The following is a 23,347-nucleotide window of genomic DNA, read 5'->3' on the forward strand; positions in this document are numbered from 1 at the left end:
CAATAATAGAATACTTTTCCCCTCTTCATTGAATATAAAGAAATCAGGAATTTAAAGCAGCCCCCAAATCCCTCATTTCACCACATGGCAGGATTCTTTTTGAAGAGCAGATGAGAAAAAAAAAGCATACACTTCATTTCAATGTGTTTTACTGGAACGAGGTGTCATGTTTTTAGGATACAATCCACTCATGATTGAAGACGGAGCTGCTGCAAGTTCAGCCACAAGCATTAAGCATATTTGGAAATTCCCTGGCAATGCTGTTAAAGGAACAGACATTTCCTGTAATTTTCGGAAACATTTTATATCTCCCCTCCTCCTTCTTAGCCTTGGTGGTAAGAGGGGGGAGGGAAAGAGAGGTCGCTGTATTACAATTGAATGAAATATGAATGAGCCACCCAAGTTTAAAGGGGAAACTTCAGCTATTCGTGTTTAGGAGAGAGTTTAAAAAGAAGTCTTTCATCATTTAGAGATGAGGATTTTTTTTCTGCTGACTTTAGGAAAATATACATCCCTTAATTTAGGGTGAATTACCTGCCTTTTGACTTACTTCTGACAAGTATGGTCCTCCAGGCCTTATTTAAATACCTTTTTTTCTTTTCCAGAGTCAGAGGCCTTTTTTCCTTTCTTGCTCAGGGCCTTCCCTAAGCTGCAGCTGAACGAACCCAACCAGTTTAGTTACATGGAGTGTTCCTTCCACAGCTACAGAGCTGTGGCTCTCCAAAAAACTTGCCCAAAGTCAAGGAGAGACTGAGCAGTCAAGCACCACAGCATCCTTCTAAGGACCTTGGTACCACTCCTTCCCTGAAGGTTTATTCTTGTATGAAGCTTCTAGCACAAAACCTGTTAGTCTGTTCAGCAAGTACTAGCAAGCTTTAAAACTCAGCTGCTTAAATCTGTATAGTCTGAACAGATCCAACTCAAAGCTAAGTGAGTGAAAGTTTACAAATTGTACTCAAGCTGGGAAGACAGTCACCTATTCTTACAAATCACAACATGAGCTCTATCTGGTTCCTGCACACAGGATCCATCAATTTGCTGTGGCAGCTGGCAAATTCCACACCTGCTGGTCTTTGACAGCAACTGGATTTTAGCAGACAATTCAAAGATACAAACTCAACCCCTTATAGGGTTAAACTGCTTTTTGAATCAAGTTGTTGAGATCCCACTGTTTCCTTACTCTTTGTTTACAGCAACCACTTTCGTGACAAGGTTTCCATCTCCTACACCACCTGCGTGCCCTGAATCACTGGCAGCATTCTCTGCATCTACACAGACCAACATAAGCACACTGTACTAAGAAAAATATTCAAATCAGTGCTCTGAAGAGTAGCGCTAAATAAACATCATGCCTAACAGTTCAAAAAGTTCTTGCTATTTCCTTAAAAAGCTTTCCGAAAGAGAAGATAAGATAGCTCCTCCAAGCCTTCAGATAATGGTTAGCCTTTAAGTTTAATGTTTTTTATCTAGCAAAGATGATTAACTAAGGTAGATCTTAGTTAATGAAGCTTGCTGCCCAGCCTCTGGCTCAATGGGATACATGCCTTGCTCACTACCACCTCAAGCAATAATAGAATACTCTTCTATTCTCTAAGGAGCCAAAAATAAAAAACCCAATTCTGATCTGCTAAGTGGTCACTCTACAACAAAAAGAGAAGATAGATCTGAAGCCTCCATACAAGCACCAGGACAGATTAAAGGCAGAGGATAATGATGGTGTTTTATTAGAGAAACAAATCAGAATAGCTCCTGGGCAAGGCAGGGGCAAGTTTCTTACAACAGACTTTTTAATGGCACTTCTTTAAAACCAAATGACTAAAGCTCAGGGTGAGTCAGCCTCCTGTGAGGACAAGAGCCATGTAAACTGCTTTTATGGTAAGCTACGGGTTAAAACGCAATGGCCTTTCACCCATTTGAGGAAATGACACCAGTTCTCCCGGAAGGCAACATGCGCACTCAACCCGTTCACATCGGGGCATGAGAAAGTTTGGAAGGAATTTTTTTTTTTTAAACTGTCAACATTAATACTTTGTTTCTTCCTGCTTGTGCCTGGAAATGCCTGGATGTCCTGTCAGCAGTATAGAGAAGCATCTACCAGCATCTACAAAGCTCACCTAGTCAGTGTTAAAACTACTCTCAAATTCACACCAAAAATCACTGCCATAATGCTTGTTATACAGTGATAAAACACAGAAAAGAGCCCTACAAGATGTACCACAGCAGTCACGCGCTTGTGGTTCCCAAGGGGCAGCCAGTGGCAGGAATGCTGGGCCCCACCAACGTCTAAATGCATATGTGAACTCAGCCTTATGCAGTAAAGCAGATCAGCTTAGCCAGGTTTCTCCCTAAGAGGGACCCCAGAGGTAATGGCATAGGATGAGTGCTCACAGCCAGCATGGTGGAACAGTTTCCAGCCATGAGTCCTTGCTAGCAATCAGGCCTTCTCAGCTCCCACAGGCTGTGTTGAGCAGGAAAGAGTGAAGCCAGACAAGGAGTAAGACAGAACTGCAGGTGAGGTGCAGAAAACAAACTAGACATGGATCAGGAACCAAGCTGATTGCCACGGTATAACTCTGATAGCACACACTGACAACGTAACACGGGATGAAGCAGCCCAGTTCAAGAGCAAAAGCACAGTTGATGGCAGCTCACTGGGTCATCTTACACATCATGCCTTCTGGTAGTTTATTCCCATGGGATCCTAAGCATTTTTGTGAATTTGAGTCATGCTATAACAAGGCCTGCAGTGGTGCCAAGGCCACACTTCTTGCACACTAACTGCAGGACTGAAAAGGGAAGCCATACTGATCTTTACAGCAGAAGGAGAAAGCAGAAGGTGACTTACATTCCTGAGCTGCAGCTCTTACACCTTTATAACCTCTACACCTTTTAAGAAGAGGGAGAAAAGTGGTACCACCACCAAACACATTGATCTCCTTTATGAAATTCTGACAAAACGTGAGTTAAAAGTCAGAATTAAGAGGGACCAGGATTTTAAAAGTTAAAATCACAAATGATTTCAATACCAAATAAGGTGAATAAACTCTGTTGTTATCATCTGATTTAGGTCTTCATCAAGAAATGTCCTGTAGCAGCCTTGCTTGGCCTCCTACAGGATTTTGAAAAGCAGAGAAAAGCAATATGGACATTTTATACTTACACAGAATTTCTAGAGGTGCTCTGATTTACAAAGTCCTTCTTGTAGTAACCAGAAAAGAACTGACTTTTGCCAAAGGAATCCCAACCTAAGAGGGCTCAATGTACTCCTGCAGTAACTGAAGTAATGCATTGTATCTAACAAATACTTAGAAGGGAGAATAGAGGATACCACCTTCAAAATGCATGGTCCTTTTATTAGGTATTCAGCAATGGAAGAAGCACTACTTACTTCAGTGATTGTGGATTCACCGATAAGTAATACTGATCACTTTTTTTAACACCTTATTGACTGTAAATACATTCTTGTTGATACTTATGGCAAGTGTTCTGACAATCTGCAGAGTTGCACTAAGAAACTTGTACGTGAGCAGCCCATGTGACTGAGTTAGGTTTTGGTATGCAATTCTAAGCTTGTACCTCCAGGAAACTGATCCTAAAGGATAAAGGTATATGATGGGTGGTCCTTAATCACTTCCTTTAGCTGAAGGCTGAGGTCAGGGTGGAAAAAGAGCCAAGGAAGGAAGTTTGGAGAACCCCTCAAACACAAACACCTTCTTGAACAACTCCTTTGACATTTTAGAAGGCTAACTTGTAGTTTAAATTAAGTAGCAAGAGACTGAGCTAGAAATAAACAGCTTGCACAAGCAACACACTGTGTTATTAAGTTTTTAGAAGTGACTTAAAAATTAGGTCAGTCTAATTTGTGGCTGATACTTTGTTCTTTCACTACTATGAACTCACAATGATGTCAGTCTCATGTTCAAACGTGCCACATTTAGCAGCGCACAGGCTTCCTGAGAGACTTTCAGCCTTCCTTTGTGCTAAAGGCTTTTGCCAGATTCTTAGCTCATACTTCACTGACTCAGGCATGCCACTCTAGTTTCAAGTGAATAATACAGGCTTTCCATTAAATACTGCAGTTTTGCTTTCTGCGGGAGGTTGGTTTTATTTTTGCTTTTTCTTTACAACAAAAGAAAACAAACAGAAAACTTTACCAACTTTACCAACTGAAGGTTTAAGGAAGTGTAGCCACATCAGGGTTATCATGGTAGAGTTCACCTTTGTTAGACAACATCCAAACCAGAACTGCACATTAAAAGGTCTGTGGTGCTTTAAACTAATTCAACCCATCTTTCCTCATTCTTACTTGATCTAAGGAAACCTTAAAGGTTATCATATCCAAATTCAATTAACTTTTGAAGATACACCCTACTGAATTGGGACTTACTACAGCAATGCTTCCTATGCAACCATCCCCCCCAAAAAAGGCCCACTCACTTACAAAAGCTAATCTGTCTACACAATTTCAGGTGTTAAGAGTAAGATGTATTTTCATTATTATTTCTGACAGAAAGCTTGCCATAGGGCTTTTAAGCACATTACTGAAGATGAGAGCTTAAGAGGCATAAGGATATTTTAAGTTTGTAAAGCTACAAAACTTAAAACAAGAATATCACTCAACTTTAAGCTTTTGCAAGCGTTTTTAACATAGCCCAAGCCAATCAGCTGTCTGACCTAGCACCACTACTTGCTTTACTTGAATGGCTAAATTAAGCTGAAATAGATAAAGTAGAGGTTTTAAAAGTAGCCGTTTGTCCCTTCCACAGAGAGAAGCCCCAGCAGGCAACACAGCCAAGCAAGCAAGCACACACACGGGTGGGCAGACTTAGAAGACTTCTCAACTGCTAGTAGAAGATCCAATCTCAGGTTCACGCTACCACTCCCCTCCATTCTCTCAGTCTCCTTCAGAATTTTTTGTAGCTGCTCTCTAACAAGGGGGCACAGAAAATCCTCATATGGGACTAGGTGAAGGCCATCATAAATATGACACCAGACTGAATTAACAAACCAATTAAAATCATTTGAAAAATAGCTGTCTGCAAGCCCATTATCACCTCATTATAATTGTCAGTTTAATTTATGTTTATAGTAATCACTGATCATGTATGTTTAACATCATACACATCCTTACTACAGTTAATCTGCATCCTTCCCACCGCTGTAGCCAAGAAAGCAAAGTCTTCTTTACAAACATAGCTGAAGCAGAAGCAAAGAGGTTGCATTCCTCTTGAGGCTACACTATGACAGATGCAGGATTAGACCTGATTCACATGTTCTTCTTCATGATGCTGTGTTTCCCATCTAGTATAGAGTTTTCAAAGCAAAACAAAACCAAGAAAATAAACCATTACATCACCATGTTCAAACCTATGCTACACAGGCTTTTATGGAACAATACTATCACATGAATTTCTTTAACATGTTTAGGAAAATATCCTATTCTGTGTCAGGAAAAGTCATGTTATTTCACAGTCACTTCTAGCACATTAAATTCTAGCTATTCTATGAAAGAAAATGCCTGGATATGGTTCACAAGAGTTGCATCCAACCAATTCCCACTATCACCATTGCATCTGCAACTGCACAAGGACACAGGAGAAACAGTTCTCATATGGAGAGGGAACATCTTTTACATGACTAGTTAATATGACAAAAAGAGAGGAAGGGAATAACATCTAGAAAGCACAAGCCCTTTCTCTCACACACAGATGTGAAACAACCAAACTGTGACACAGGAATAGAAGCCAAGACTGCCAAAACATCCCCACATCCAGCTTGTCCCTCTTCCCAAACAGGAAAACAACAAGTTCAAAGTACATTGTGAGGTATGCCATAAACTATCCAATGAATCATATTCTTCATGGAAACAGTCTGGTTGAAGTCACAGCACTGAAAATATACAATAGAAGACAAAACACCAAAACAAGAAAATCATACATTCATCACAGAATTACTAGATTTGTAGTATATATTTGCCACATCTTGATTCCTACTAATCCTTTGCTATTTGGAAAGTTACCTGATCCTTTACCATACACTCCTGAAACCAAATCACCCAAAGCCTGGAAGACTGGAAAACTCAAGCACAAATCCAAATATTTTTAAAGAATGCATGAATCTTATTTAATCTTAGACTGTTATGAAACAGGCAAAAGAAAAAAAAAAAAAAACAAACAAAAAACTGGACTTAGATCTAAAAGAAAATGCAGTACATAGCTTTTCTGTACTTAATACAATGCTTATTCAGGTCTAAAACATTCTTCCTAATCATTTTCTCACCATCCTATTAAAGCATAGTTTTGTCCAGGTTCAGCTTTCTGGCACTTTGCTGAAATCATAACTACAAAAGACCTTTCTGAAAAGAGCATATAGGTTTGGAAAATAGAACACCTGCCATCAAAGATTTGCCTTTTAGGATCCCTATGGCCATATACCTGAATTTTAGTCAAACAGCAAGAAGATGCAGGTATCTTTTATTTATTATTATTTTCTAAAGTATTTGGCAGCTAAATTACCAATATGCTCCACATGCATTGAGCATACTTTAATGTGGGGACATACAATCTGTCATGCAGTGCAGATGCAGACATATCTAAATCTAAGACTCATGAGCTAGCTCCAAACCAACAGCTTAGTGCTGTTCAAACTACCCTTGATAGAAAGGAGGCTTTGTTTTTGTACACAGCACAGCTACAGACTTTCCTAACCTAGGCTAGCCACTTCCGCACTCCACACTTAGGGAGGATGGACTAGGCTGAGAATCTTAAGCTGCACTGCCACATCCAGAACGATTTGTTTTGCAATTACTGCCATGTGTAATCTCAGTACCAGCCCCCAGAGAAAGCAGATGATCTCCTAAACTTGTATTATTATTTCTTTTCAGACACAAGGTACAGGAATAAGAAATGGAGAATAATCTTACCACCAGTACACAAAAGTTGCTGCAGATGGCAGGGGTAGACTGTTAAACAGTTGAGTGAAAAGTACACTGAAGAAGAAGAGATGGACAAGAGATGGACACTAGTGCCCCCAAAAGATGAATGAAAAGATGACCAGATATTAATCCAGAAAAATCACAACTGTCCTTGGGTTTTGATAAAGATTTGGCTTTAAATATGCCAAGTATTTATTTGAGAGAACTATAAAAACATTATCAAGGCATGCAGGGGTACAATGAGAAGGGCTAACACCCTCTTGGACTTTGCAAGGGAGATCAAGGACAATGAGAAAGGCTTCTTAAAGTATATCAACAGCAAAAGGAAGACTAGGGAAAATGTGAGCCCTCTGAATGAATTGCATGCCCTGATAATGGAGGGCTGAGAATGCAGAGATACTGAATGCCTTTTTGCTTACTGCTAAGACTGTCCCTCAAGAATCCCAAACCCTGGAGGTAAGAGTGAGTCTGGAAAAAGGAAGAATTCCCCTTGGTTGAGGCGGATCTGGTCAGAGATCATCTAAGCAAACTCAGAACACACAAATCCATGGGCCCTGACAGGTGCTGAGGGAAGCTGGCAGAAATGATCGCTGAAACACTCTTTATCATCTATGAAATATCATGGAGAACGGGAAAGGTGCCTTCGGACTGGAGGAAACCCCATGTTACTCAAATCCTCAAAAGGGCAAGGAAAAGGATCTGGGAAACTACAGGCCAATCATCCTCACTTCAGTCTCTGAGAAGGTGATAGAACAACTTATTCTGGATGTCATTTGCAAGAAACTGGAAGAAAAGAAGGTTATCAGGAGTAGTCAACATGGATTTACTGAAGGGAAGTACTGTTTTACCAATCTGATAGCTTCATATAATGTCATGTATGGCTGGGTGAATGAGTAGGGAGCAGTGGATGTTGTCTACTGTGACTTCAGCAAGGCCTTTGACGCTGTCTCCCATAATGCCCTTGTAGGTAAGCTTTAGGAAGTACGGGATATATGAGTGGACTGAGAGGTGGAACTGGATGACATGAAGAGCCTCAGAGGGTTGTAATCAATAGTGCAAAATCTAGTTGGAGGCCAGAGGCTGGTGGTGTTACTCAGAGGTTGACACTCAGTCCAGTCTTGTTTAAGATCTTCATCAGTGACCTGAATGAAGGGATAGAGTGCATCCTGAGAAAGTTTACTGATGACAGGAAACTGGGAGGAGTGGCTAACACACCAAAAGGCTGTGTTGCAATTCATGAGATCTGGACAGAGTTGGGCAGAGAGGAACCTGAAGAGGTTCAACAAGGCTCCTACCTACCTGGGGAAGAATAACTGCAAACATCTGCACAGGTTAGGGGCTAATCTGCTGGAAAGGAGCTCTGTGGATAAGGACCAGGGTTCCTGGCAGACAGTAGGTTGACCATAAGCCAACAGTGTGCCCTTGTGGTCAAGAAGGCCGATAGTACTCTGGGGCACAATAAAAAAAGAGCATAGACAGAAGGTCAAAGGAGTTGATTCTCCCCCCCTCTACTTGACCTGGTGAGGCCACATCTGGAGTATACTTTGTCCATTTCTGGTGCTCCCCAGTTCAAGAAAGACAAAATACTACTGGATAAAATCCAGTAGAGTGCAATGAAGTTGATTAGGGGCCTGAAGCATCTCCCTTATGAGGAAACAGTGAGAGATGTGGGTCTATTCAGCCTGCAGAAGACTGAGGAGAGATCTTACCAATGCCTATAATTACCTAAAGGGTGGGTGCACAGTGGGGGACCAGTCTCTTTTCAGTAATGTCCAGCCACAGGAATAAGGGGCATAAACTGAAACACAGGAAGTTCCATATAAACATGAGGAAAAAAAAAAACTTTACTTCAAAGGTGACAGAGCACTGGAACAAGCTACCTAGACTGGTCATGAACTCTCCTTCTCTAGAGATCTTCAAAACCCTTCTGAACACTTTCTCAGGCAACTTACTGTAGGGAACCTGCTTTAGCAGGGCGCTGGACTAGACTAGCCACACGTGATCCAACCAAGCCTGTCTTGCAGCCACCCCTGCCCCACACCATCATGGCAGTGACTCTGATCTCCCAGGTAGCCCAGTCCAGCCCCAGGCACACATCACTCAGCAACAAGGAAACACTGGTGTGCAATTGGCACAGTCTGAGCTGAAACCACGACAAAGGCAGAGCACAGTGCTAACTCTGCCTCTCAGGCCCACCACACACGCTATTGAACTGAAACCTGGACTCTAGTATAAAAGCCATTTATTTGGTAACCAAAACTGAATGCAAAATATCGGAACCATTTGCTGATGGTGAGTTTATTAAGCAATGTATTAAATGCATGTCAGTTATAATTTGTCTGGGAAAGAATATTTTTCTGAAATCAGTTTGTGTCATCAAATTATAGCCAGGCAGATTAAAACAAACAAACAAACAAACAAAGAAACAAACAAACAAAAAAACAACAGGAAAATCCTATAAAAGGAAATTTTGAGAGTAAAGCTGCTAATTTCAAATTTTATTCTTGCGTAACACATGGAAGTACTGATGCTACACATATGGCTCAGCTTGCCATTTCTATTAGAGGTATTGATAGCAAAAATAATGCCACTGAAGAAATGGCTTATTTAGTGCCATTAAAAGATCTTTCTATTTGTATGAAGCAGTAAAAACTACCTCAAAGCAGTTTCTTTAACCTTTGTCAACAGATCTGGCATAACTACTAATCGCTCCCCAGCGTTGTTAAAAAAGAGGGACTTAGAAAGTTAATAGAAGACTATGTAATTGCCACAGCAACTCACATTCAGTGAAATACTGCTGCATCATACATCAGGAAAATTTGTGCAAAAAAGCTTTAAAAACAGATAATGCCATGCAAATCATAAGAAAAGCTATGAATTTCATGAAGTCCAAGGGATTGAATCACCACCAGTTCCAGGAGTTTCTTAGAAGTATGAGTGCTGACTATGGGTACATCTTTTACTTTTCTGAAGGAAGGTGGCTAGCTTGGCACAAAATGCTAAAAATATTTTATGATTTGGCCGCTCATTTGAATGAGTTAAACACACATCCTCAAGGTGAGAAAGCAACTTACCTCTGCTATGTTTGAAATCATAACAACATTTCAAATGAAACATTACGGCAATTTTGATAAAGGAATTTCAGAATAGATTTCAAGACTGCTGGAAAAAAAAAAAACTTTTTTTTTTTAAATATATTTGCAACTCTATTTTCAGTTGACAAATACATTACCTGCACATTTTCAAACTGAATGTATCAAGCTGCAATCAGATATTCAACTCAAAGATAAACATGATCACTTCTCTTTACTAGGCTTTTATAAGACTTGTCTTACCAGAGAAAAATATCCCTCACTTCACAGCCACAAGTCAAGTATTCATTTTTTGGTAATACATACACTTTTGAACAACTATTTTCAATCATGAAGCATAGTAACAGGAAAATTTCAAAAATCTTTTGAACACCACAAGAACTCACCACTTCCACTGAACCATACATTGATGCATTATTTTCACAAAAACAAGGTCAAATATGCCACTAGTTTTATGGGTTTTTTTCCTCTCTTTTTTTAACGTTGTAATAAAAATATTTTTTAAAAGAGGTTTTGTTACTTTTATAAATTAACTGTAGTGTACATTTTATATGCAGCACAAGGCTATTTCTCTTCACATAGTGCAACCCAGGCAAGTCAAAAAGGTGGATACTGATGGACAAGATGATCTCCAGAGGTCCTTTCCAACCCCTATGTTTCTGTAATTCTGTAATTTTGTGAAAAGGGGACTCATCCACACAGAGAATCACTGCCCTGCTATTACAAATAGTCTGAGCCTGCTGCCTGCTTCTGATGATCCAAAACCCCATGGCACAGCTCAAAGAGCACTCTGACCCTCATGCCATGCTTCAGTAGTTATTTGCATATTTAAGATAAAATCTCAGGTTAAGGACTCTGTCTAGCAGGAGTCCGTAGAGTAGAATGCTCTGGAAAAAATGCTCTAGAGAAAGCTTTAGCGTGAAGACTGTTCACGCAATCCTCATGTGCTTCCTTGTTCCTACACTGCATGTCATAGGTTACATAGTCACGCTCCTAGGGTCAGCACTCACTCAAACAGAGGTAATTATTTAATCAAGATCCCATCTGCTTTGCACCCCCACTTAAGAAAATCTTATGCAAAAAGGTAAGAGCTTGGCTATGTATCCTTGGTGCAAATATTCGTTTACCAGTGCCATACTGCATGCCAGTTCATCATTATTTGTACTACAGGAGTTTACAGCTGATAGACAATGACAAATACAAAGAATTTTGTCATTGAAAAATATATATTAAACCTTACAGTAGGAAGTGTTCTCCATGCTTCATTAATGCTGTCAAACTATACTCCACAGATAATTACAATTAATGAAAGTATTATTATTTCTAAGAGCTTTAGAGCTCTGGTTTCCCTGCTTCAAGTAGACTGGAACTAGGAAAAGAGAAGGAGACAACATGACTCCTCCTGGACTTCACTCCCATGCAAAATGGACTCCCTGGGCAAACTGTCCCACTGCAGACAGCAGATTAAGAGGTAGAGATCTACCCTGGAACTGCTGCTTCTCTTTCTGCCTACATGTGGACAACACCACTACTACCACTACTTGAGCTTGTAATCACAGGAAAGCACAATCCTCTCCTGCACGAGCTAGTTAAAGGTGATTTGAGGCATTATTCCAGAAGAAGTGAACAGACAAAGCTTGTGAGCTCCCAGAAGAAGATCTGAAGAAAAATCACTTGTGTCATCTCCGCTCAAAGATAGAGAGGCAAGCAAATCATCCTCTTATTCCCTGCATTTTGTACCTTCTGTTGCAGGTAATACCCATGACACTTCAAGCAGTGCCTCTGGACAACACACTGCCAATAGTCCAGGTAAGACTCTTTTAGCACATTTCTATTTTGAAGGTAAGATAAATTAGAAATTAATATTATTACTATTATTATTTTAAGAAGTGGAGAATAAGATCAACAGGCTAGCTAAAAATCTCACTATGGGTACCTTCTACTAATGTTTTTAAGGTACAATCAAATACTCTTGGGCCTGCCACAGACTGCTTTCTATCAAGCAAAGCTACCAGCAATTCCCATCATATTCCCTCCCACCCCTTCCTCTTTTTAGACATTTAAATGCACTCAGATTTATCCATGAGAAAGCTCCCCATAAAAGCAAGTTCCATGTCTGAGCCCAGCAATGAGATTATCATATTAAATCATTATAGTTTCAGACAGACAAACTTGCAAAATACAGCTGCAGACTGCTGGTGCCTCAAGCAGGGATTGCCTGAAGCAACACCATGGCAGAAGCATTGAAAACTTTACAAAGAGAGCAACATGCATGCAAAGACCCTAGGGGTAAAACCTCCATCACATTTACATAAACAGACTTCCAACTGTCTCACGGTAAGGAAGAATACCCCAAAGTTGAACAATTATGATGGAAAAGAGCAACATCTTTTGTGCTTCATAACATTCAGCTAAGCCATAAAGAAGTTAAGCCTCCTGGGAGGTCTGGTAATTTTGCTACCTTACTTGTATTGCCATCACAATTTTGGTTTTATTTATTTATGAATCCAAAGGTGAGTTACTTAATCCTCTATAAAACTATATACGTAGCTAAATCCTTTGTGGTTGATGGTGACATTAAGACATAAATGAATTTACGGTATCCTATACAAGCATCTCAGTTAAAACCCATCATTACATACCATCAACTGATGAGCCTTTTAAAGATAATATCAGATCTCAAAATTAAATCAGAATTGACAAAAAAAAAAAAAAAAAAAAAAACACCTTTAAAGTTCTGAAAGCAAGTTGCTGCTTAACATGTATGCACTATTGCGAAAAGTTCATAAAGAACACACTGATAACAGCAGTGAAAGGAATTTGCTCTTCTGAAGGAGAAATAAGTTTACATGGACTATGTTTTGGGGAACGTCAGGAATCACCACTTAAAAGTCCATCACTTTGACACCTCATTTCATGTTAAATTACTATCTCACAATTTAGATCTGTTAAAACCTCCACGGCAAACCTAGTCACACATTAAGGAAATGGACACTACTTGCAACAGTCTCAAAGGAAAAAGAAGAAAGACAGGAATTAACACCAGAAGTTACAGAAGAAAGGTGGTTTTGTTTGTTTGTTTAAGACTTACTTTGAAGATGTTACTTTGTGCATGCTACTTGTTGGCAGCTATTAACAAAAATAAATTCTTGCTGTTAACAGAAGTGAACGAAGAGACAGACAACTTACAGCGTCACTGCACTTTCTTGTGGACTTCAGTCACTGCACACTGTAATAAAAAAGGCATCAGAAAGAAAACAAGATAACCAGTCTAGAACGACGTGTCACTACCTTACAGCTCCACCTACAAATGAAGCCACCACATGTTTAAATTATTTCAAGTACACTCAAAGGAATTTAAAAATCTGCTGCAGTTGGGAAGCTCCCCTTTTTGCATTCCCCTTTCCCATCAACATACTTCATGACTCCTTAGACTTCGCAATTCCTTGCACTTTGGTATCAAAGCTAGAATTGCCTCCTGCTCATTTTTTTCTGATCAGTATTAGGAGAATTTACACAACATAAATGGATGAAAACCACTCTCCTAGACATGTGATCTCATTGCTCATAGCACAGCGGAGTTTCCTTTTGCCTTGACTATGCTGCTCATACCTACTCAGACCACCACAGCAGATGTAATTCTCCAAACCACTCCCTTTGCCCAGATGAACACCTCTTTATTTCCTTTCTGGGCTGTACAAGGCTACATGAGGGCTCACTGAACTCATAGTCATTCAAAGTATTGCTTCAAGTCTACTACTTTGCCACAATGTCCATCCAGACTGTGGCATCAGTGGTGTGACTGATTGGTGCTTGTTACATCAACCAGAAGTTAATATTGCTCCTTCCTGCCTCTGGGACCACCAAACAAAGCAGAATCTTTGCTCTGTGACTGGCTTCCTGGACTCTGTTATATATATCTCCATTACTGCATAGAAGGGATACTCTAAAGGAAAGTGTATATTTAGGAAAAATAAGCTGCGACTTCAATTTTAGATGCCAAAGCAAACAAGATTAGTACTCCATAAAAAAAACTGAGTTATTTACCACTTTGGAGTTCTACCAAGTATTCAATACAACCAGGCTAAAGCCTAGGATTTCAGTATATTTTCATTACAACTTGTTTTGAGTAACTCAGGAGAGTCTCAGGACAGCACCGATTTTTGTAGGGGAAAGATGCAGTCTTTAATGTCTTTTCTCTACTTACGGAGTAACACTCCTCAATCACTTCATTACATAACAGCAACCTTAGCAAAAAAGAAAGAAAAAAAGGAAGAAGAAATAAGTATTTTGATAACAAGTTCTGCGTGCTTAGTGTTTCAAACCAATTTTATGCTGGCAGACATGCCACCTCATTCCAGACAGTATATTTTCAAAATGGAAACCTATCAGGAAGGAATTTAAGAGACTTACACTCCCCATATGAAAGGAAGACAGCTGACACAGAAGTAGAGAGGGCACTATTACTACCTGACTCCTCCAGCTGGCAAAATGGCACTGACATTACAAAATGTTTGAGGTCAGCTGAAACATTCTGTATATGAGGAAACGTAAGTTGCCACGAGAGAATGAGAACAAGGAATCTTTTCCTAATGGAAAATAAAATCTAACAAGCCTTGAGAAGTCTGTATGTGGCTGTTGAAAGGAGAAGAACAAAAGAAAGAAGGAAGAAATCACTAAGAATTTTTAATCCAGAAAAATCTCAGAAACCAAACAGGAATCACAGAGTTAATGTGGAAAAGGGGGAAGAGTGCAGTTACTGCTGCTTAGAGATGGAAGTAAGGGAAATACCACACCAATTGCAAGAGGAATCTGATTTGACCAAAGGATTCTACATTTTAATTTACTCTTTGAACCATGACAAGACGTGACAAGGGACATTTTGGATTCCTTGTGTTTTCTACATCTGGAAATAAGAAACCAAGCTTTCCCTCTACTCATCCTCCAGCAATCTTAGTTCCAAATCAGAAAGCCAGCTTATCATTTGTGTTAGTTCATCGCTAAACACAACAGTGGCCATAATGTAGATGAGTTCACCACACTCATGGAAGAAATCCTGTCAAAACAAGTACCATGTTGTTAAGTTTCAGAAATGGGGATTAAAACACTGTCAGTACACAAGATCCTCAATTCAAGAAAAGAGAGGAAATTAGAAGCTGCATGTTTAGCTCCCAGCTGAGTCTGAAGTTAGAGAAGTTATATCTACCAATTCACAAGGCAAGGACACAGGAAACCAGGGAAGAAAAGAGCCGTTATGCCTAAATGGTAACATTTTCATGACGTTACACAGGCCAAATAAACATATCCCAGACAAAAAAGTAAATTGTAAACAAACAGAAAATAGAGAAAGTGCCAATAGATTAAAAAAAAAATAAAAAAAAATCCTTAGGAAAACAAAGAGTATCAGATTGGAAAATGTATTAAAATAATAATTAAAAACTTAAGAGCTGGTGCACAAAATGTAAGGGTGCAATTAAATTCAGTACTAAGATTAGATGATAATAATAGCTGAAAAGGCAAAAATAGATTTCTTTGCAAGAGTCCTTCCCACACCGGATGCTGGAAAAAGATAAGTTTGAGATAAACTAAGATTATCAACTGCCAGGGCTGACATGTCTAATGAAGAGAAGATAAAAATGATTAATTAACAGTAAGTCACCGTGTCTCTAAGATTCATGAGGAAATTAAAGAATGTAATGGCCGAGCAGATAACAGAAATCTATCATTCTTATTCAAGTGAACTGTATCAGAATAGGTATGAAATGTTTGTAGAAACATATTTAATTTCTCCTTTAATAAATATTAAATTAATCATCGTAATACAGTTACTGATTTTCAGTATTAGGACAATTGATTATACAGTAGCCACAGAGAATACATGGATAACTTCAAGATAGGCATAAATGAGCACAGTGTAAGAAATGGAGGAAGACACAGAATCACTTTTCTCCGTCTCACCTGAAGCCACCAATAAATTTACCCATACATCTTGGAGCACACCAACTCAACTGCTTAAAAGGAACCCTATGTAGACTTACTAGAAAGTCTATTTTGTAGTTGTCTATAGCAAAATGTTCCAAATACTTGGAAATATAGGAAAACATAATATAACATTTAGATACATGTACCCATTTCTCACCACTGAAAAGATGGAAGAAGTTAAGAGCAATAGTAAAGAAGGGGAAAAAACAGAGCTGTTGGGCAGGGTCCAAAGGAGAGCCACAAAGATGATCATGGGAGCACCTCTCCTACAAAGAGAGGCTGAGGGAGCTGGGCTTGGGAGCTGGAGAAAAGAAGGCTGCGGGGTGACCTCATTGCAGCCTTTCAGTGCCTAAAGGGAGCCTACAAACAGGAGGGGAGTTGACTTTTTACAAGGGTAGATAATGGCAGGACTAGGGGAAATAGTTTTAAGTTGAGGGAGGGAAGATGTATGTTGGATGTCAAAGGGAAGTTCTTTCTTACAGAGAGAGTGGTGAAGTGCTGGAACAGGCTGCCCAGAGAGGCTGTGGATGCCCCGTCCCTGGAGGTGTTCAGGGCCAGGTTGGATGGGACCCTGGGCAGCCTGGTCTAGTATTAAATGGGGAGGTTGGTGGCCCTGCATGTGGCAGGGGGGTTGGAGATTCATGATCCTTGAGGTCCCTTCCAACCCTGGCCATACTGTGATTCTGTGAAAAAGTCTATGTTGATAAAAATGATACTGGATGAAGTTATTGGAAATTAAGCACTTTTAATATTAATTCTAGAGCTTTGCACTTGGCTGCATGGATGTGACAGCAGAAGGCCGCTACAGTTATGTTGTTCGTACAAACCCAGCTAAATTTGCTGTATGTCAGTAAAACTCAGTCTGCAAGGTCTGAAAAAAAAATTTTTTTTAAAGTCTCTTCCCTGAATGAAGAAGAGTCCTTGGCTGACAAAACATTACCACAAACAAGATTAGAGACAGCACATGTTTACCCTTGCAATATAGCAATGCAAGCAGCCATACATCAAGAGGACCTCTGGCCCGCAGAATCTTGTCAGTTTCGATACAACTTCATAAAGATGATTCTGTTACACTATACTCAAAGTAAATGTAAAAAGCACTCAAAAAGCAAAAACAAAAAAACAAACAACAACAACAACAAAACCCAATAACAAAACACACAAGTTGAGACAAAGTATATTACAAAAAAAAAAAATAGTGTTGTCATTAAAAAGTCAGAAACACCACCTTAACAGGAATGGAAACACTAAAATGAGTTCTAAGTATAATCAATACCTCTTCTCAAGCAGGTGGCAGAGATGACATATAACAACAAGTGAGGAAAATGAGAGCTCCATGTGACAACTCTGGTACCATTTAAATTACTAAAGTGAGGGGAAAAAAGGAAAAGAAATAAGACAAGTAGAAAATAAATAAGCATTGCTAGCCATTTTTTTGTTTTTGCTTTTGCTTTTAATTTTTTTCTTTCATTATAGCAAATAAGTATGATATCAAATAAATGCTTTCAAGTTTTCAGTAGAAAGGGATTAGGCTTTCATGCCAATTTCCTTCTGAAGACCAGTTAATGATCAGAAATGAAAAGCCTACTCAATTAGATGCACTAAAAGCTCTGTAATGTGCAAAATCTATCTGCCAATTTCAGATAGCTACAACTAAAGCTACATGGTCAGCATTCCATGAAAACCATGCATCTGGATCTTCTAGATTTGCTATACAATGACATAGCTCAGGAAGACATGTCTGTAAGAGTGCTTCTCTTCAGTAGCTCATTCACTGCTGTTCTCATTATATAAAATATCAAGAATCACTGAAAGCTTTATAAAACATGAGCTGTTCTGGATAGGGTGTGTATGTGTATATATATGTGTGTGTGTATGTTTATGCAGACATTTTCCTCTAAAACTTCTCATTGCATTCAAAATTTTAAGTCTGCCATAGGCATGAAGGACCATCTAGAGGCAATGACTGCACAGCAGATTTGTGGGTTGCTTCAAGCAAAACCTGAACAGTTTAGCTCATAAAGCAAAACAGGCTTCTTGCAAGTTTATCCTCTGACCTGGCCTCAAGAGAAGTACGAACAGCCACAAGAATTACACTAGCAACAGACTCAGGGCTGCAACTAGTGGCAGAGGGATTATGACAAGCAGCTCAGCTCAGTAACCTTTTCCACCTGCACAGCTGCATAAAGATACTTTGACAACAACCACCTTTCCACTGTTTCTCCACTTTGTGCACTCAGATGAAAGCACCCTGGGACACCTACTGCTTGTGCTTGCACAGTTTTCACACCAATGGGAGCAAATAACAGAACCCAAAAGTGCTAGAAGACACTAAGAAACCTGAGGAGGCTTGCACATTTGTTCTCTAACTACGCTCTAGGTACATCAGCTTCTTGAACAGGACATATTTTAGAAGCATACAAAGTTTTCCAACTTTTTTTTTGTTTTAATAAAAGGTTGTTTTCCATCAAAAATTACTGCCTATATACACATCTAATCAAAAAAAAAATCCAACATTAATTCACTAGCAGCATGAAGAAAAGTCATTTCACAACAGAAATGCGTAGACAGAATTTTCCCCGCTCCTTCCCACCCTCCCAGTCACAAAGAAAGACTTTCTTTTCAAGAGTGTTCTATTCGAGAACTACATCTCTGAAACTTACAAATTCCCAACAAGAAAATGTGACCTGTGATACAACCTTTTGAAATCAACTCATTCTTAAATATTTACAAATGACTAGTGATAAAGCAACAATACACAAACCCATGCAATATTACACCCCAGCAGCTACCACTTATTTATTCCAAACCAGCATTCACAGTTTTGAATATGTATGTTCAGTTACATGACTTATAAATCTAAAATACAGACTCTGGAAAGCAAACCACACAACTCAACACCATTTAAATCTTTAGAAGACTTTTCTCTAGACAGACAAATAGTATTTACAATCTTGATCTCGCTGGAACATACACTTTTCCCTAGACTTCCTAAACCTTGTCATTCATCTTCTATCAAAGGGTTCTTTCTCATACACAAAGAAAATAATTCTTCCACCATGTGCTAGAACAAGTTCAGTACTACTAGCCAAAGTGGAGTGATCTTATCCTATAATATTAGGATAAGGAATGATCTTATCCTATCATATTAGAAGTGCTTTTCCTGTAAGTTTAAAGTCTCATCATCATATACAATGCAGATGTTTGTTTTTTTTTTTTTTAATAATGATTTTCATCTCTGTTGCCTCCATTTTCTTCATTTTTTCCTTTATTAGCCCCTGTGGTGCATTTTTTCAATATATGATCAATATCTTCTTTTCTATTATTCCCCTTTCCATATGCATGTTTCCCTTCTCTAGTAGTTCCAATGACAGAAATGCTGATACCACAGAGATACTGCAACTCAACATACTGCTTCAAACTTCAGCTTCAGAAAGCAATAAGCCTGAGTATTTTTTCTCTAATGCAATTCAACAGCATTTTCAGTAAAAGCAGAAGGGTCCCAGCCCTGTCTGCATACATCAGATGTTACTCCACTTTGAATTAAAAGTTTAAAAATAAATCAGCCTATTTTACTGCTTCTGGTGAAGCTGAGAGAGGTGGCTATATGGTGGTGTTTAATTACATTACCTTAACGTTACAAAGCAGATGATCTCTGCAACAAGTGTCCCAATCCACCCCTTCAAAACAGCAACGCTATTTTATACCAGTAGGTACACTTCTCCAGCTGAGCTTTTTGGTGCAACAACTGACATCTGAAAAAGAGAGAGACCTACCAAGGAAGAAGTTACACATGCACGCTTTGACAATACAGACAGAAAAGAAAAAAACAGGTAGATAAGTGATAACTAAGAAAATAACTAGGAAAAATATTTGGCTGCACCAAGAAGCAATACCATCACTGGGAACAAACATTAAGCACTCAGTAAAAACATCTTAACTTGGTGGATATAAACAAGAGTTTTGTAAGCATGCCTTATAATTTGATTAAGTAAATTAATTAATATATGTGACAACATGATATCTACTCCAGCATAAGACAAATTTCTAACTGTGGAAAGAGTAGTATCTATTTATTTAATGTTGTTGGTTTTTTTTTCTTTCCTTAGCACCTCTAACATCCGCCACAGGCATGAAGTTTTTTGTTTTGTATGATCACATGTCAGTACAGAGGATAACTATTTGTTCACCTTGCACACACCTCAAAACCATAAGAAGTGCTTAGCTTCACCTTCCTCTACCCCCCAAGTCAATCCATAACCTACTCTCGGCTTTGAAATATTCAGATTATTTATTATCTGGAACCTTAATTTTTTCACACTAACTGGCAAGCTATGGAAGACATTTTTCTGCTAAAGTAGATAGATAAAGGAAACAGAGGGAAAAAAAAAAAGATGAAAATATAATTTCAGAACTCAGCAGCATTTAAAAATCCCCCAAACAAACACTGCATCTCTCTAAACTAGCATTTGCTAACATTGTCACTGTACTCGGCTCCTTCTGTGCGCCTGTCACTAAGCAGCACGTCAGAACAGATAGTCAAGAAGCTTCCTGAAAGGACAAGAACCGAACCTTTAACCTGCGCAGGCTCTCCCTTCACCACCCACATCTCTGATTGCATTACATCTTCATTGTTGACTGAAACAGTTGACAAAGTCGGGGACTGAAAAGAATGTTCTGCCTATTTTAATGCAAAATCTTGAAAATCTACACCACAGTCAAATAGAGAGATCAGACGATCACTAGTGGAACTCTCTCAAAATACTGTAACTAAAAGAAAAAGATTTAGTTCTCAACAGCAGATGTGTTCCCACTTAGCTATGCAGACATTTCATAGCTGCTCTGCCATACTGGCCTATGTCTGGCTGTATGAATAAAAATAGCTAATGTGCTTGCTTGTTACGCCATTAAATAAAGAGCACAAAGGAATTGCCAGTACTGTTTTTGTCCATTAAAGGCAATGGTCATTAATAGCTTGCATTTGTAGAAGGCTGTCAGAGGAATAGAATGTCTAAGCCTCCTCAGTGTTTTTCTATCAATTTAACCATACATTAGGCAGAGCAGGGAATTACACTGCACGCTTCCTCGTTCCAGCACAGGTCACACCTGCAGGTGAGCTGGCAAGTCACACCAGTCTCAGCCAGGAACAAAGATTCCACTCCTATATAACCGAGGGGCAGAAAGATGTGTTCTTGTCAAGAGAAGAGTATCTTAGCTTGCAACAGTGCAGGTTAATTGTTACACTTTTTTTTTTTTTTTTTTTTTTTTTTGCTGTCCTGATTGGTATCTCAGAGACTTGCTTGCTATATTACTATTCTTTCTCATCCATTTTATGCTTGAAGAAGTTAACAATTAACATTCCAGCAATATTCTATGAAACAGGCAAAAACAACAACAATGACAACAACAACAACAAACTACTCATATAATCATGTCTGGGCTGGATGAAGAGATTTTTTTGAGACATCTTCAAGCATGTCCACCTGGAAATCACAGCAAACACACCAAGTAAACTATAGTGAGGAAACAGGATGCGTCAACTAGGCAGCATCCAAGCACAGATCACCTAACAAGCAAAACAGAGAACTGGTAGGCTGACAGTGTGCTCTCAACGTGTCATCCGTGAAAAGAGGTGGGATCTTCAGCAGTGATGCCACAGAAGGGTTGAGAAGGGTTGAGCAGGGGAGCTCACTCCACTGACAAGAAGAAACTAAAAAAAATATAAATGCATAAATATACATATTCAGATGAAAAGGTACACGCAAGGGAAGAAAAAAAAAAAAGGCGAAGGTAAAAAAAAGGTAAGAAAAAGTGGCAAGGGATGCCCATGCTCACCTAGAAGAACACAGAACTCATCAGCCCTCACCAAGATTACCTGTTTGCCTTCAGCTGATGTGTCTTTCTGAAACATGAGGTCATGAACCTGGAGACTGATTATTGTTGATTATATCTCTCCAGTAAGACCTCAGAGAACTCACCACATGGAACTTGCAAGGTCCTAAGGAACTGAAATGGTGCAGGATTAGTTTGGTACAAAAGGAAGAACGTACTTGGTTCTGCTACTGTGAGAAGAGACTCGCCATCAGTAAAGAGCTCTGAATAGACTATGGAAAGAGACACTTTCACAGCCTGCCCTTGATTTGGAGCCATCCTTCTTGTATCCAGGGGTCTGGGAGAGGAAGCCTACTGAAAGTGGTGACACCATTTGTCCTCTAATCAAGATTCATTTTAACAGACTTGTTTGAATAGTAATAGTCCAATGCACTGGGGTGAACACCGTACTTTTTTCCTGGAAGATCTTAATTCATTACTCAAAAACTAGCACAGCTTTATAAATCCTTGTTAAGACCAAGATGAAGTTCATATTCGGCTTGCTCTCATTTCAGAAAGGCACTTCTAAGAACAGTGGGGTTACAAGAGAGACTTATCAGAGTGCTTCTTCCCATTCCAGAGCTCTTCCCTCCTGGTCTTCTGAGTTTAGATTCTAGAAAGCAAGAGAAAACACTATGCGCAAGCAACATTTTTGAAGAAAGACGGTATGAAATCCCAAAACTTAAAGGCACATTCTCACCTATAACCAAATACCTGTAGGAACTGTAAGGATAATAGGTGCTATACTTACTCCAGATAGCATTAATACAGTGACTGAAAAACAACCTCATACCCATTTCAATAACAAATATGTTCTCAGTGTTTGAAATTAAGGGGGATGGCAAGCTGTGAGAACCTATCAGATCTTTGAATGTATTTGGAAGCGGGTGTTTAGAAGATGGATAACTACCATATTAAAAGGACTACATAAGGCCTAGCGAAATACACACTATCAAGAAAGTAATTCACTTGTAAGAACCTCTCGCAAGTAGAAACCCAAGTCCTGACATGGTATTTGTATCTTTAAAGACTAGAGTGAATGATTCTTACTCATACAAGCAATCAAGAAGCAAAAACACCACCTGGGCTATTAAAAGTGTAGTGTTTATCCTCTAACATCCCAAATTATTCAGCCTTCAAACATGCTTTACTAGGAGCCCGATACAAGCAAAATGCAGTAATGAATCAGTTTTATCTGGAATACTGTTGGGGAGAGAGATTAGCTCTCCTATTTTGAGAGATATCTCTGTTATATATACAGAGCCAAAGCCTTCTAATCCGGCAGGCTGAATACATACTAGCTATCCAAATTCAAGAATATGTACATAAAAGGAATTTCATACAATTAGTCTCTGTTGCCCACCTCATTTTATGCTCTCTGTAAATTTCTCATTCCAGTGTTGCTACATTACATATTCAGCCCCATCTTCTTACCTCCCGCATGCTTTAGTAAGACAAAGACATTAAG

The 23,347-nt window shown here is 39.1% G+C and overlaps 1 protein-coding gene across 4 annotated transcripts in view; it reads right to left on the bottom strand.

The window, feature by feature from the left end:
• The window catches only part of DUSP16 (dual specificity phosphatase 16), a 70,744-nt gene that overhangs the window by 41,986 nt on the left and 5,411 nt on the right, over positions 1-23,347 (bottom strand). Inside the window, exon 2 of one of the 4 annotated variants that reach the window (XM_048952897.1) lies at positions 13,216-13,255. The exons of 2 other annotated variants lie outside the window; for them this stretch is intronic. The gene's annotated coding sequence lies outside the window, so the exon portion shown is untranslated. Of the gene's footprint in view, positions 1-13,215; positions 13,256-19,638; positions 21,233-23,347 lie in introns of those variants that run through there. One more of the 4 variants, XM_048952893.1, reaches the window with a different exon arrangement.

This window comes from Lagopus muta, chromosome 1, assembly GCF_023343835.1.
Source record: "Lagopus muta isolate bLagMut1 chromosome 1, bLagMut1 primary, whole genome shotgun sequence".
In the NCBI taxonomy this organism is placed as follows: domain Eukaryota; kingdom Metazoa; phylum Chordata; class Aves; order Galliformes; family Phasianidae; genus Lagopus; species Lagopus muta.